This window comes from Ovis aries, chromosome 1 (assembly GCF_016772045.2).
Source record: "Ovis aries strain OAR_USU_Benz2616 breed Rambouillet chromosome 1, ARS-UI_Ramb_v3.0, whole genome shotgun sequence".
NCBI classification, from domain to species: domain Eukaryota; kingdom Metazoa; phylum Chordata; class Mammalia; order Artiodactyla; family Bovidae; genus Ovis; species Ovis aries.
The window spans coordinates 210596226-210612730 of NC_056054.1; the positions used below are offsets into that span (position 1 = coordinate 210596226).

The window sequence follows — 16505 nt, forward strand, 5'->3', positions numbered from 1 at the left end:
AGAGCTTTTTAGCGTCTTGAGGAGGCATTTGATAGAGCCTTTTTGAAGTTGGGTTCAGAAGTGTAGAATTGGCAAAGTTATTGCTAGCTTCCTGGTAAGTTTTGGGTGGCTCAGAGTCACATTATTTTCTGACAGTGTAAAGGCCACGTTGTGAGGGTGGTTTCTCGGTAACTTCCTCTTTGCAACCGATGTCATTTTTTGAACAGCAGCAGACTTTTATTTCAGTGAAATATTAATCTGAAATGGCAGCTCGAGGGAAGCCATGCGTGTGTGAGCGTGTTCAGTATTTTTGGAAGTTCCTAATTTGCTGAAATAGGCATCACTTTGCAGGGGCAACCGAGAATAAATTTGGGTTGTGAAAATGGTGTGTTTCATGTAAAATTTGAGTTGTAATGGCTTTTAAAAAACGCTCCCGTTCTTAGCTTGTCTAATGATATTCTCGAAAATAATGTGGTGATTACGAATGACTAAAGTGTTGGAACCAAGTTAAAAACTAGGTTTTTCTGTGTCTGGAGTTTGCTTAAAACGGTGGACTGTGCGGGCACCAAGGTGAAGAGTTTTAGTGCCTATATGATTTATAGTTGACTGAGGGAAGTTGACTGTTGGCTTTCTGGTTTTCCAAGGAAGACCCTTCTGTTGATCTAAACAAGCTTGCTCATAAAATATGGTGGGTGAAATGTAGGTTATTTTTAGTCTGAATGGTTTAATTCCCCCTCCCCCATATAATTAGGTAATCATTTTCCTCCCCCCTTTTTTCCTAAAGACTCCTTTATCTGGTCGGATAATATGTGGCCCTGGTGGTGTTTTCATTTACTTAAAAAAAAAAAAGTGATAAATATCCTGATTACACGCTGAAGATACAGTGAGTGACTTTTTGGTTTTCCCAGTGTGGTTTATTTTCATTTTTGTTAAATCAGACTCATGCTGCATTGGTGTATTTTAGTAATCTTGACTGCCTGGGACTGTATGTTCTCACTCTTTTAATAAGTTTATAGTCTGGCGAAATAGGGCAGCTTTGTCTCCATGAAAACAGTGTGTATGTTGGGTTGTATCATGGGAGTTCATGGCAAGCAAGCTTCGGAAATTATCATTGAGCGCCGTTCTAGAAATAGTTAGCGTTTACCTGTGGAGGAGGGGCAGCAGAAAATATGCCTGAGAGTGGTTAGGCTTGTGATTTGTGTTTATACTTTTTGCTGTTAAATCGAGGTTTTCCTGCTGCTTTGGAATATATATTTTTTCACCCCAGTTCTGCTGTCTTGCACCATGTAATATATGTAATCACAACCATTAAATCCATAAACGACTTTTTTTTTTTTTTTTTTTTTGCCATTTGAGTTGTTAGAATCAGACCTAGAGGGCAAGGCACTAAACCGAATGGGGTATGAAAACAACATGTACAAGGAAAAAGTTTTTCTTACTGTTAAGGAACTTAATTATTTGTTAATGGCATAAAAATTGTTGCAAGGTTCACCATTAGTTTTATAAGAGGTTTTTTTTATTCCAACGTGTACCAGCTTTGGTTGTTAATATGGAATGACCCCTTGTGAAGGTTATAGTTTGTCATTGGTTGTTTCAAAGAAGTATTGAATATTTTAATAACTTTTTGGCGCATGTTCAGAGATCTTTGTTAGGTCTGTTCTCAACATAAGATTTATCATGATTACCATGAGAACATGCCCAGGAGGAGAGTAAGAATAAGAAGTAACTACTTCCTGTGTACTGGGAGCCTTTCAGGCTAATATGCAGAAAGGGCAGAATTACTATAAACATAGGGATTACTGATAAGAGATGAGACTAATGGACCTTTTGAATGACAACCTGTTGAACAAATATATCTGTTCATATATAGCAATGAAATATAAGTACAACCTTGTCAAATGAGTAGCTGATAAAGGATTCATCTCCAATTTACTACAGCAGTTATTACTACGTAGAATTTCTGACGACACATTTTGAGGAAGACATAATTTGTTGGATTTATTCATTTTCTGTGTTATTTGTAGAAAACGAATTGAGAAGAATGTGAATAGTTGTAAGTCAGGGGAGAGAGATGGCAGAAATATTGGCACTGCCTGGGACTTTATATTTTTCTAGTACATGGAATTTGACTCATTTCAAATGACATAGTGTAAGTCGCTAACATGCAAAAAAAAAAAAGCAGCCAACATCGAGTTATTTATACACCCCCATAGTACAGAAAGGCTAGGACCCCAGGGCTGTGTAGCAAACAACTGGTAAGAGTGTGGTCTGGTTTGGAGACCACATGTTGGTATATCCTGTTCTATTGCCAAGAGATACTTGAATTAAAAAACCTATGTGAGAGAGGCTATGCTGGAGAGGTTTACTGTTCACCACCTCCGGGTTTGGACTCCTTAAGAGTGCAGTTAATAGCCCTATTATCAAGAGTCCAAGAAAAGGAAGTCTGCTTGGGCTGTGCTGTAGGAAAGGTGTGAGGTGCTTTGCTATGTCATTCATACCCCAGTCTAATCCTGAGCTGGGTAGTATTTGTGGATGGTAAACCAGTGAAGTGAAGATAAGTTAATTCACTTGTTCAAGGCCACAAAAGGATCAAATGATGCACTAGTATTCAGACCTCTGTTTGAGCCCTAGTCCATTTTCTTTCTAGATGACTTTAGCTGGGCCTAAGTTTTGTCAGTCTTATCTGCAGATATCCTTTGAAAAACTACTGTTTTTAATGAAGTTTATAATTCTATAGTTGGGGTTGCTACCAACTGGGTCAAGTCATTGTGTGGATAAATGAAATTCATAAGTCTCACGTATCATTGGCTTAACTCTAGAACTGTTTATTAGTAAGATGTAATCTTCTTGTCCACTGCTGTGTTTCCGACTTTAAGACTCACTGCAGTGATGTAGCCTCTCGATACACTGCCAGCAGAAATAAGGAAATGTGGTTCCATACTTAAGTAGGAAAAGCAGATCCTCAGAGCACATATTTCTGAAAACTTGTAAGAAAAATCATAAAAGTCATTTTGTGCAGCTTACAGATTCTGTCACGCGTTCTCAAGGTGAACTCCCCAGCGTCAGGCTCAGGCTTCATCCCTTACGAATTTTATCACCTTGTGGGAACAATTCCACTGTGTCTTAGTTTGCTCCTCTGTGTAGTGGGACAGTCAACTTCATAGAGTTGAGCAGATTAAGAGAATTATTTTTGTGATAGAACTAGAGATTATCATTCTAAGTGGAGTAAGTCAAAGAGAAAGAAAAATACTGTATGATATGAGTGAAATCTAAAATATGGTATAAATGAATTATCTACAAAACAGAAACAAACGTACAGACACGGAGAACAGACTAGCAGCTGCCAAGAGGGAGGGGGAAGGAAACGGATGGGCTGGGAGTTTGGGGTTGGTAGATGCAAACTACTACGTTTAGAATGGATACACAACGAATTACTGTATAGCACAGGGAACTATAGCCAGTCTCATGGAATAAATCATAGTGGAAAAGAATGTATGTATAAAAATGTGTATGTATGTATTATTGAGATGCTTGCTGTACAGTAGAAATTAGCACAACAATGTAAATCAGCTATTGCTGAATTTAGTTGCTAAGTCGTGTCTGACTCTCTTGCGACCCCATGGACTGTAACCCGCCAGGCTCCTCTGTCTGTGGGATTCCCCACGCAAGAATACATGGAAGGAAATGAGTTGCCATTTCCTCCTCCAGGGGATCTTCCTTGTTTCTCCTGCATTGGGAGGCAGATTCCTTACCTCCGAGCCATCAGGACACTTTGATTAAAAAAAAAAAAAGTATGTGTAAGTTGCTGAGAGCAGTAGCTGACAAATAAGCATTATGGAAATGTAAGGTGTTGAGGATGATGATGGCTTTGGATTTGAAGTTTGCTTCTTTGCATTACATTTTATTTACTTGTTATTTAAGTAGGGGCATAATGTCATAGAAAGTATTTAGCAGTTTTATTTCCTGAATTCTTGGGCAAAATAGTTGACATATGCTTAGCGTAATTTATCTACTCCTGAAGTTGTGACTTAAGTAAGGCTTACTGGAAGCATTTAGGCTGGGTTGTAACGCTAAGTGGAAGCGATACCAAGTTCATGGTTGGTGTAGGCAGTGGTGGGTCTTCTGTGTGTCTTTGCTGCTGTCCTTCTGTTGCTTGGACTTGGACGTTTAAATTCTGCTTGAACCATTTGAAACCTTTTCTAACTCTTTAAATAGAGATTTTATTTTTCGAGGATGGATCCGCAGTGTCTAGGATCTGCTTTTTAAATTGGAGTGATTACTTTAAGTAGGTTATAAATGTTTTCTTCAGTCTCAACCTTTTATCTGTGTTAGTGTTCTGCATTTTCAGCTGCTATCAAGACAGTTCCGCTTGGAGGTTCTGTTCCTTTGAAGCATCCTTGAGCCTTATTTTCCCTTTGCATTTTTTGTCACTCTTAATTCAGCAGTAGTGTTAACTACTACTAGAATTCCATGTGTCAGGACCACAGAGGTGCTTTGGCAGGTATTTGTGACAGAGTGACTGCTCTTTTAATTACCAACTGCTTGGAAACAAAGGCTCAGGTAGCAAGGAAGGGGTGCTGAGAGGGACTTCCGCCCAGTGTGTCTGACTTTCTAGGCCACGGTCTTAACCAGCAGTCTCTTTTCTTGGTGAAGGAAGGAATGAATGAATGGGTTTAGGTTTCTGGGTTATTGCTTTATTTTTCTGGCCGGGTGCTTTGGGCAGCCTTTCTTCTATCTTCTCTAACTGCCGACAGTGTAGTTCATTTAAATATTGGTTCATCATGTCAGTTCCCCTGCTGAAGAACCTGTAATGGCTTCCCTTTGCCAACTGGATGTAGTTCATATGCTTCAAGTCTGGCCTTTAAGGCTTCATTCTAACCTGTGCAGCTTTATTTCCCACTCTTCGCCAACTGGGCTTCTTGCTTGCCTATCAAATAAACACTGCAGTTTTGCCGTACTCACTACTCTGCCTTTGCGTGTGCTCTTCTTCCCTTCGTCCTTTTTATAGCCTAATTTCAGTCCCACTTTCATGAGGCTTTTTCTTGCCATCCTGACTCAGGCTATTTTTTCTCTGAGATTGGATTGGATTTAATGAATGTCGCAGACTCCGTAGTTATTTATTGTTTTGTGAGGATGTGTCACATTGCCTCAACTACCATTAGATTTCTTGAAGGAAAAGACCGTTTTCCTCAGCTGCTCAATCATGTCCTACTCTTTGTGACCCCATGGACTGTAGCCCACCAGACTTCTCTGTCCATGGGTTTCTCCAGGCAAGAATACTGGAATGGGTTGCCATTTCCTTCTCCAATTTTCCTTAGAGTATGTAGCAAAATTCTTAACTTTTGTATTATACTATCTTCATGATAAAATGGATTGTTTCTATGAGGGCCCACATTTAAATAAGAACAGTGACAGTCCTGTTTCACTCTTTGTACTGTGTCAAGCTTCTTTTTGAATTAAGCCTTCAAAGTTTAGTTATACTATAGTCACATAACCATTAATTTGAATTTTGATGTTGCCAGTGTTGACAAGGAAGGGGAGAAAAAGAACCTAGTCATTATTTAGAGTGAAATGAAAATGGATAATTTTATTCTCTTAATCCTGGGATAGTAGGCACAGTCCTGGTGAAAAACCTAGTCTAGTTGGGAATCATGTCACACTAAATTGTCTTTATCTGATTATATTTGTGTTGTTATGAAACTTAAAGATTTTTGGATTTTATTTTTTTAATTGTCAGTTTTTTTTGCTTATTGTTTTCTCAGTAGTATGTCTAAATAAGGTTATGTTTTTAGCTCTCACTATATGTGACAGCCTTCTGACCACACTGGAATCCCATTTGAGCTGTTACTATGAATGTGTTAACTATCTATCATACAGCGTCGATGGGTCTCCCAGAGGAACGTCATTGTAACCATCTCTCTTCAATAGTTTTCCTCCTTTTTTTTGGCCAGGCGACATGTGGGACCTTAGTGTCCCAGCTAGCGATTGAACCTGTGCCACCTCGGTGAAAGTACAGAGTCTTAACCACTGGACCACCAGCGAGTTCCCTCTTCAGTAGTTTTTTGTGGTAAAGAGGTACCAATCCACCTGGGTAATTTATTCCAAAGGCAACTATCTTGGTATTATGTCCTTTTGAAATTTTTAACATTTAGAGTTTTAAGATAGAAGGTTTCAGTGTCAAATAAGTTAAATGTTACCCTGCTTTGTGAGAGCTTAGAGTCATGGCTCAGAAATAGTACAGTCAGACCATAAGGGTCATGCTGGAAGATCAGAAGTTCCATTTCAGTAAATGGAGAGTTCCAGAGGGTTAAGGAAGATATTTATGTGAAATGATCAACTTGAGGAATAAATGAGGAAGACTAGGTATTGAATGTTTAAACTAGGGAGTTTGCCACCTGTTTCCCTCTTTATTGAACATTTCTTTCAGGAGGTAGAATTTAAAATACAGAAGAAAACACGGCAGTCAGGGGTCAGAGATGGTCATTCCAGTGACTTCTTTATGTTATTTTTATGTGAAATTGTACTCAGCACTCTCAAACATTTTTTTTTTTTAAACAAAGGTGAGGTTTTCTATTTTTAAATAATTTAAAACAAAGAATTTTTATTTGTTAAGGACTAGATACCAATCTGCGTCTTTATTTTGTCTGAGATCAAAGTTGGTACCGTTGCTTTCCTCTTTTTCCCTCCCTCCCTCCCTTCCTTCCCTTCCCCCTTCCTTCCTTCTGCATTGTATCCTGAGTGATAGGCATCATAACAAGGTGACCAGCGCCTTGGTTGGTAGTGGATGTTTGTGTTTTTGTTCTTAACTGCTTATGTACCTGAACGGTGGATTCAATATTAAGTGAATTTTTGGCCTTTTTTTTTTTTTTGGCAAAACCATAGTCATGTGGGTAAGTCATTTAGCTTCCAGAAAGGTATAAGAGGATAAGATGAAATGCTTCCTAAAGTTTGCTCTTTCATTCTACCGATACTTATACAATCAATTCCTATATTAAATTTCTGAGATTTTTGTCATTTAATTTTGTGATTTTTTTTTTTGAGAGAACTAAATTTTCTTAGTATATTGGAGGACTGAAAAATCTGCATCTTACAAAGAATAATAAATAGGAAGTACTTGACATTAGTGTAAGCAAACACCTTGCCAGAGTTTCACAGTTAATAGCATATTTCGGTGGTTACCTTCAACTGCTAATGGAGCACAACTTAAGGGTTAGGGAGAGGTGTTTTATGCTTTCCCCTTAATTTGAGCAGGCTAATTGGGTAGAGTGTGTACTAATTTTGTTCCATTTCTATTTTGCGATTGTCAGATGTCATTAACTGGCAGTGTAAGGCAATTGGGTCATCTACTTTGGGTTTGTGAAATAAGGTAATGGGAGTAGATAATGAATGAATTTCCTTAATATTTTTTTCATTTTCTGTATGATTATTTTATAGGATAAAATTTATCATGTGTGTGAATTTTTAGATGCTGTTTGTAGCTGTATCAATGTTTTTTTTATCATCTTTTATTTTAAAATGTATAATGCAGTATTCTGCTGCTGCTGCTAAGTCGCTTCAGTTGTGTCTGACTCTGTGCGACCCCATAGACAGAAGCCCACCAGGCTCACCTGTCCCTGGGGTTCTCCAGGCAAGAACACTGGAGTGGGTTGCCATTTCCTTCTCCAGTGCATGAAAGTGAAAAGTGAAAGTGAAGTCGCTCAGTCGTGTCTGACTCTTAGCGACCCCATGGACTGCAGCCCACCAGGTTCCTCCGCCCATGGGATTTTCCAGGCAAGAGTACTGGAGTGGGGTGCCATTGCCTTTTCCATAATGCAGTATACTTGAAAATTTTTCACCCACTTAAGTGATGGATTTTCCCTAAATCACTTTTGTCTGTTTTTCTTAGTAAGCAAATATATATTTGGAGATCTTAAACTGGGGTTTGGAGTGAGGCTTGTTGCTGTATCAGGGAAATACCAATAACTTCCCTATTCTTGTGCAAAAACTAACAGACCCTTTTTCCTTCTTTGACCTTGGGCTTCTATATGTCCTGCCAGCAGAGGTCACCAGTTTTAACACCTGGTGAGAGATGTTTTGTGTGTACTGTTTCTATACAGATTTTGTTCAGATTTGATGTTTAAATTCTAGTACTTTTAAGATCTTCTCAGAGATACATTTAAATGAAAAAACATGGAGGCAGAAAAGGTCTTGTACAGCTTTCTGCCATTTTAGCATAACAGGGAGAGGAATGGGAAGGACACCCAGGATGGAGTGTGCGTGTGTGCTTGTGTGTGTTGCATGTATGCTTGTGTGTTCCACGTGACTCCAGCAGGATACACAGGAGACCAGTGACAGGGTTTGGGGAGTGGGGTTGAGGTGGGGAGATTATGTGGCCAGATGTGGGAAAGGTTTATGTTCATCTGTAGAGCTGCTTGAATTTTGCTATGTTAGTATTACCATTTCAAAAAAAGTAGCAGTTGTGAAAGAGCAAGACAGCCAGTTAAGAATTCTTAATCTTCCTAGCTCTTTCAGTTTGAGCTGTCAAAAGAAGACAGAAAACTGTTCATTTCTTCCATGCATTCCAGTCAGTTCTTAAAGAGCTGGAACTGTATATATTTTTGCAAAAATTTATTTTTACTTTTCAGATTTGTTGGCAGAATTAGTCACTGAATATGATTAAAACGTGTTATTTCTGTGTCATGACTGGGTCATAGTGAAATTGTTTAGTGATAGCAAACTGATGATTTTCGAGTCATATCCATGGTTGATAATTTGAAATTAAGTCAGTGCAAAGAGATGTTGGCTACAGCAGTGTTGCCTGATTTCAAAAGTGTTGTTTTGTCGGGGCTTAGGAAATTGGGTGAAAGTTCTCATAGTTTAGTAGTTAATTTCAGTAATTATGATAGTCTGTGGTATAATGGGATTTGTGGATTGTGATATTGCATGGATTCTAACATTACTTGTGAGTTTGGATAAATGTGTTATTGACTCTAAGGAGATAGATACATTAGATCTTGATGCTATTTTGGGTTGCAGTTGGTGTCACTTGTAATTGTGTCAGTTGTAGTTGTTCATTGGTTGTTTACCAGTAGAGGGTCTTGCCTTGTTTTGTGCTCATAGTTTTCAGCTTAAGCTAGAACAACCTCTGAGAAGATAGCATCTGTTCATGTGCATCACGTTCTGCTCTGTGACCTGATGCCTCCCTTTCCTGAGGGCCGGGCCTCTGTCTTCAGCAGTGAGAGGCCTAGGTAGGCTCTGTGTCTGATCTTTGGCAGTAAACTCTTTCTGCAGGGTGTTACTGTGGCAAAAAGCTCAGGCTCTGGAGCTCAGCGTCCCTGATTTGAATCCTGTCACTCCAGCTTATCGACCCTGGCTGGCCATAGTCTGTAGGGTCGCAGAGAGTCAGACAGGACCGAAGCGACTCAGCACAGCAAACAGCACCCCAGCTTATCAGTTGTATGGCTTTGGAAAGTTATGTAACCACTCCAGTTGGTTTCCACTCTGACAAATGGGAATTTTTCTCTGTAGAGCAGTTGTGAGGATTGAAATGTGAAGGCAGTTGTCATGGGGCCAGCATATAGGATGTTCTCAAATGCTAGTGACTGCTTGGTGCTTTTGTTAGCTGCAACAGCAACAGCTGAGGAAAGAGACAGGAAAGTGACACTCTCCTGTAAACTATCGTGGCTTTCTGTGGCAGCTGCAGGGAAGGGGATGGTTACCATTTCCAGTTCAGAGAGCTGTGACTGGATTTGGCGACTGGGCTTTTGTTGCTCCCTCTAAAATGAGGATGTGTGTTGTGGAGCTTTGTTGTGTCTCTAATACATATGTTGTTTTACAGTGATGTTTTGCATTGAATTTGGTCACTTCTTGATAAGATGCATCAAGAGAAAACAAAGTTACTGCCTTTTAAAAACAGTAAAATCTTCCTGCTTTTTTGGGGTGGAATCACTCTTCTTTTTCTCCAGTCTGGGAGATCCAGCGTGCTCTGGCTCTCAGTGGACACTGCTTGGATGATCAGTCATTTCCAATACTAGTGTTACACAGTCTGCAAACTTGGAATTGGACTTTCACTAAGAAATACATGAGTATTTTACACCCATACACACCCTGTGTTACTTATAACACGGGGTGTGTATGGGTCTAAAAATAAGTAAGTTTTCAGGAAATTGTGCTTGCTTTAATATGTGGTATGCACTCGTTTTCTACACTGATTTTAAACATGCTTTTATAAACTGCTAAGCTGATTTTATTTTACAAGTAATAATTTCATTATTCACTGGATTTAGAGTCAGTACTCAAAAATCAGAAGCAAAGTATTGCTCTGAATGGTAGGGCATAGATAATTACAGTTATTGGTGCTCATGTCTTTAGGTAGTATTCTGAGGCTCTGTTAGGATTCTGAAGTTCTGATGCCCCAATTTTTGTAATGTATACATGCAAATTGTAAGGAATTTTGGTTGCTAATAAATGTGAATATAAAAGGCTTTTTTAGGGGTAATCTCTGAACAGCTCTGGATTAAGGACCCTGGGTGCGTCTCATAAAAGCGTTAATTATTAACAAGGGAGTAACCATCATACCAAATTTCTTACATCTCATCAGGAAGGAAATATGGGTAATTGTTTTGTACTATTTAAAACTAACATATCTTAACATATTGACCAGCTAAAGTTATACGGTTTGATTGAAGATTAAGCTTCCTTCTATGACATCCTTCAATGAACATCCTGGCCTGTGCCCACTGATCATCTGTTTCTGGCACACATCTCTATTTGACTGAGTGTTAATTGTTGATTAACACTCTCTCAACGCGCATGGCCTTCCTTGAAGACAGTTGCATTTCACTCATCTTTTCCTCAGCATCTGTCCAATGCCTTGCACAGGGTAGACGTTGCATTCATGTTGATCTGAATCCATGAAGCTCTCTGAGTGAGGTACAGGTTTTCTAGCATAAACCCTGACTTCTGAGACAGTGATTCAGATATGCAGAAGTAGAAAAGGGATCTATCCATTTTCACAAATTCATTGACTTGGATTTGTGTTCTTTCTCTAAGACTTGTGAGGGTCTGCTTGATGATCTAACATCCTGTTTTTGGTGTCTTATAGAGACAGTGAATATGATCAAAACCTGGATTAAAAGAAACAAAGACCCTGACCTGACATTAGCAGTTACACTTGATTTTGGGATGTTTTGTGGACTTGTCCACATGTTCGTGGTACTCGTGTACTTTTCCTTGGTCTCCCCTCCACCCCTCATTGGAACTTTTACCTGATACTGATAATGCCTTTCTTGCTTGACCCCCTGGTATGTGTGTTCAGTCGAAACATCTACTGATGTCTCCCCTTTGACCGTGGCCTTCCCTTAGGGCTTAACAGACTCCATGCCCCTTGTCTCTTTAAACCAGGCATTGCAGTGCAGGTGACTCTGTGGCCCAAATTGGGTCTTAATTCTGACCTCTTCTTCTGATCTACAGCTATCTACATTCTAACATGAGGTTACCCTATACTTTTTTCCTGAATTTCTGTTACTGAATGTAGGCTGGCAGTGGCATTACATTCTCATTTGATGATGAGACAGAGATGGAAGATTGAGGAGGATCAGAGATGGAAGAAATAGGAATGGGTATGGTAATATTCAGTTGTTAGGGTGAAGTGGGGCAACATCCTCTGCCTTTAGCTACTGTTGAAAATGTCCAGGATAATCTGAGACACTGGGTGTTGGAGTGGAGTTTAGAGATAAGCAATCTTGGTAGATGTGTCTGTTATCATTTGAAGCCTTCCACAGTGGAGGTTGCCCCCGTGCACACCTCCAGCTTTACTGAGGTATAAAAGATGATTCTTTTGTCAGAGGGAGATAGTTGCTCTCTGGAAACCAGGGAAGGTAAGATTTTCAGTTTTGCAACAACATTTCAGTGATGTTTTAAGAAACACTTGTACTTAATAAATTAAAGTTTAAAATTCGTCAGCGGATTTAAAAAATTCCTAAGGTTAGTACATTTAAAAGATGAACATTTTCACTTGTAATGTTGTTAAAACTGGCAGAGTACTATTAAATGGAATGAACACAGGATTCATCCTAGAATAAGCTTTTGCATTTTTTTACACTTTGTTTACTTGTCTGCCTGAGAGTACTTTTGTTTAAGTAGATAACTTAATCTTTCGTATCTGTAGGATCTTTGCTTCTTGTATTAGGTATGTTTTCTCATTTCTTCTCTACTTGCTTTGTTCCCTTTTTGGGGTCATATATTCTTGTGAATAGCTGGCTGCCTTATTTTTATCTAGTCTCACTTGTCTTGCATTTTCTTCATGTATGTTTTGGTAATAGATAGTATTGGTTGGTTCATTTGGTTTGACAAATCGATGTAGAAGTGACTTGATAACTGAGAACTGGTAGTAACAGGAAGAGTGGCTGCTTTTTTTTTTTTGGAAGTTGTGCATAACAGCATATCTTTTGATAAATACTAAGGTAATTACATATGGTATAACTTACATGAATGCATATATAGTTTTATAGGATGCATGGCAGAGACATTTGTACATACTACTGTGTAGATAATATATAAAATGCTCAAAAAGTGTCAGTTTCCTTCTTTTTTCTCTGTGGGTTTTCCATCATACTTAACGTAAAATTGAAATATTTTTCCTTAGCCTGTGCAGGTTCCACCAGCACATGATTTGCCCTTTGGCCACCTCACAATTGTATCCTGTCTCATGGCACCCTTCCCCTTGTTCACTGTGTCCAGCCACACCAGCTCCACGCCCACAGAACAAGCTTGTTCCTGTCTCAGCACCTTAATTGCTTTACTCTCTGCCTCAGGCTTTGCCCTGAGATTGTAATGGCAATTTTTTTTTTTTTTTGATGTCATTCAGATTTCAGTTCCAATGCCCTCACCTCTGAGAGACCTTAGAAAGGTCACAATGAAGTAGCTGCCCACTCCCTAGCCGTTTTCAGTCACCTAGCACTTATCTCTCTCTCTGATGGCCTTAATTGTTGATTTATCTTTTTAAATGCATCGCTATAATTTAAACTCCCTGAGAACAGGGATGGGCTCTGTCTTGTCACACCAGGACCTAAAACAGGACCTGATAGTTCAGTAAATATTTGAGTGAATTGTTCTCTCAGGAATGTTTTTGTGACCAGCTGATAGACTTAAACTGGTTTGTCCTTACAATAGAATAGTGGAAATAATTCATTAAAAGGTCAGCATTTAGGGGAGGCTTGGAAGAGAGTTTACTACCTTGGAATCTCCATTTGGGGAAGTCCAAGGACATATGTGAGTGCTGTCTGCTTTTCTTGGAGAAACATACTTACAGTGTTTGAAACAGGAAAAGAAAAACACAGATGGGTAATTGATAAACCAGTTTGAATATGTGCTTGTGTTAATCATAAATGTTAGATTTTAGTAGGTTAATACTTCATTTTAAGATGTGTATTTCATACATGAAAAATGACAAGGGCTGGTTACCCCCATTTAGGCTTTGTACAGGTTCAGGAGATTTTGAAATTTACCGTTAGTTATATTTACCTGTGATATTCTGTCTTGAGAGTCATGGTCAGCTTCCCAAAGTTGGTATATGACTCAGACCTTTCTCGGTTCAGATTGCTGCTACTGCTGCTGCTAAGTCACTTCAGTCGTGTCCAACTCTATGCGACCCCATAGATGACAGCCCACCAGGCTCCCCTGTCCCTGGGATTCTCCAGGCAGGGACTCTGGAGTGGGTTGCCATTTCCTTCTCCAATGCATGAAAGTGAAAAGTGAAAGTGAAGTTGCTCAGTCATGTCCAGCGTCCCCATGGACTGCAGCCTACCAGGCTCCTCTGTCCATGGGATTTTCCAGGCAAGAGTACTGGAGTGGGGTGCCATTGCCTTCTCAGTTCAGACTAGCTTAAGCCAAAAAAGGAGTAGAATCAAAATGGATCAGGTAACTCATTTGTAAGAAAGAGCATTGAGCCAGCTGGGCTTTAGGAGACAGCTTTGAGCCAGCTGGGCTTTAGGAGACAGCTAGAAGCACACCGATTTGAAAGCTACTGGTCATCTTTGCTGATACTCTTGTCTCTTGTTGGTTAGTTTGTGGATGAGCTTCCCTTTCTCATAGCAGATTTGCTTTCTTCACAGGGAGGAGAATACTGGCCAGTGCCAGTTTTCATTCTCTGTTTTCTCCTGCTGTAGAGGAGGGGCTACCTCTTTCTGGTTTTCATTTGAAAACCTCTTGCCTGTGTGAGTGCTCTGTCGTGGCCAACTCTTTGGGACCCCATGGACTGAAACCGGCGAGTCTCCTCTGTCCACAGAACTCTCCAGGCAAGAATACTGGAGGGGGTTGCCATTTCCTTCTCCAGGGCATCTTCCCGACCCAGGGATCGAACCTGCGTCTCCTGCGCTGGCAGGTTCTTTACCACTAGTGCCACCTGGCAAGTGTAATTTGGGACAGTGTCCACCATGGCCACAGGCCTTATCAAAACTACGGCCGCTTCCAGTCCCTGGTGGGAATGGCGGGGCGGGTGGGGGAGCCGTGGGAATGGGGACTGAGTGAGATCGGGGGCGGCTGGGCAGACAGCCTCTCCCCTCCTTCTCTCGCTGCCTGCGTCACTGCCTCACAAAATGGGACTCCGCTTATGGTTGGGGGATGGTGCCTTTAATCCACCATAGATTGTCAGATAAAATTCCTTTAACAATTCGGGAAATTATAATTTATTCCTCGATATAGTGTGTGAAAGATGACTAGATGGGTTTCACGGGGTAAAGGGCCTAGCTCTGAATTGAAGGGAGAAAGTTGACCTGAAGTGACATTTCTTTTTTTCTTTTTTTGCTCTGGGGTTCCCAGTCTTTTCAAACTCAGATCCGTTTTTTAAATGAACAATTGAGGTCTTTCATGTGGGTTCTCTTCGTCTCTGAGACAGTACAGAATATGCCTGCAGTGCAGGAGACCTGGGTTGGGAAGATCCATCCCCTGGAGAAGGAAGTAGCAACCCACTCCTGCATTCTTGCCTGGAGAAGTCCATGGACAGAGGAGACTGGCAGGCTACAGTTCATGGGGTTGCAAAGAGTCGGACACGACTGCGCGACTAACACACGTGTGTGTGGTAGCAATTGTAATTTTATGAACTCAGTCTCTGGCTAATATGAGTATTCAAATGAATGTCTTCTCAAAATGAGTTACACAGCAAATAACTTGATGCTATTTATGTTTGTTTTGTTTTTCACATTGCTTCTGGTAAACAGCTAATAGAAGGCAGTATTTGAGATCAGCTATTAGAAAGTTATCAGGAAGTTAATTATACATATTTAGGGAATATTTTAATCCCTGAGGAAGATAATGACCTTCATCCTAATAGGTAGTTAAATAATTTTAGCATGTAATATTAACAGGTTTTATATTCCATACAATTACTGTTTTGAGCAGTGTTTCAGCATTCACTAAAATAAAATGGTTAGCTGTGTACAAAAAGCCTTCTGCCACCCAAGAGATAGTCTTTCTGGACAGCAGTTGCTTCATCTTCAAAACACTGAACCAGGTCCCTGAGGTTGCTTTTGGAGTTAATGCTCTTTGACCCTGAGATTGCACATATAATTTAAAAATTAAGTCTGTGTTTAGCCAAATTAAATGGAAAATACACTATACTGGTCTCTTCAGGTTAATCAAAACCTGGGCTGTTTTTTCCTAAAGAAAATGCTTGCATTTCTTTGACACTGTCTTAATTTTGAAAAAGCCATAAAGAAAATATTTTTTAGATGTCTGAAAAGACACTTATTTAATCCAATAATCTTTGAGTTCGGAAACATTTGTTACATCTGATTTCACTGTAGAGAAAACTGAAAGAGATAGCATCAGACACACTTTTGAGAATGATTTTTCTTTAATGCCCTTAATTGTATGATTGTTGACTGTCAACGGCAATAATTTTTCAGCAGGTTTTATTAGAAGTTGTACCGAAAATGTATCTCTTAAGTACTGTGAGAAAATGCTGTTCACATTTGTAATTTTTTAAATACTAAAATAAATTTTAAGTGTTGCTCATATTAACTACTGCGAATCTGTGTGTATTAAAATAATTTACAATAAAAGTAGCTATGTGAGTGATATAACAAAAGGAGAGAGGATATATGTTAGGGCATAGAGACGCCAAACAAGTCGGTCTTTTCTGGCAAACAGTTTGGTTTATGTGTAGCATAAACTTCGAAAGCTGGAGAGTGATGAGAACAGGCAGGATAGGTAAGTAGGGATCATGCCACGGAATGACTGCTCTGTTGTGATAAAGAATTTGGACATTCTTCTGTGGCAATAAACTAGTGAGGAACGTTTAGCCCAACTGCAGGATTGTATTTTATCCCTGGATATAGTGCATGAAGAATGACATGATGGTTTCGGGGGAAAGGCCTAACTCTGGACTGAAGGGAGAAACTTGATCTGATAGTGTTATTGGTGAGAACGAGACCACGTATCTCTGAGAGTCTTGCAAACTCATCCACATTTCTGAATTCTGGAGGTAAAAAAAAAGGCAGTTGGAAATTCAGGAGCGAATGGAGCAACCAGATTTTCTTCTCTGTGGC

At 39.7% G+C, this 16505-nt stretch overlaps 1 protein-coding gene across 23 annotated transcripts in view; it reads left to right on the top strand.

Moving 5' to 3' along the window:
• Positions 1–16505, top strand: part of TBL1XR1 (TBL1X/Y related 1) — a 180256-nt gene that overhangs the window by 4682 nt on the left and 159069 nt on the right. For 8 of the 23 annotated variants that reach the window (XM_060393487.1, XM_060393502.1, XM_060393475.1 and 5 more), the window contains exon 1: positions 1–16505. This exon is cut by the window's right edge. The exons of 11 other annotated variants lie outside the window; for them this stretch is intronic. The gene's annotated coding sequence lies outside the window, so the exon portion shown is untranslated. 4 more of the 23 variants (XM_060393480.1, XM_042234280.2, XM_060393467.1 and 1 more) reach the window with 1 other exon arrangement.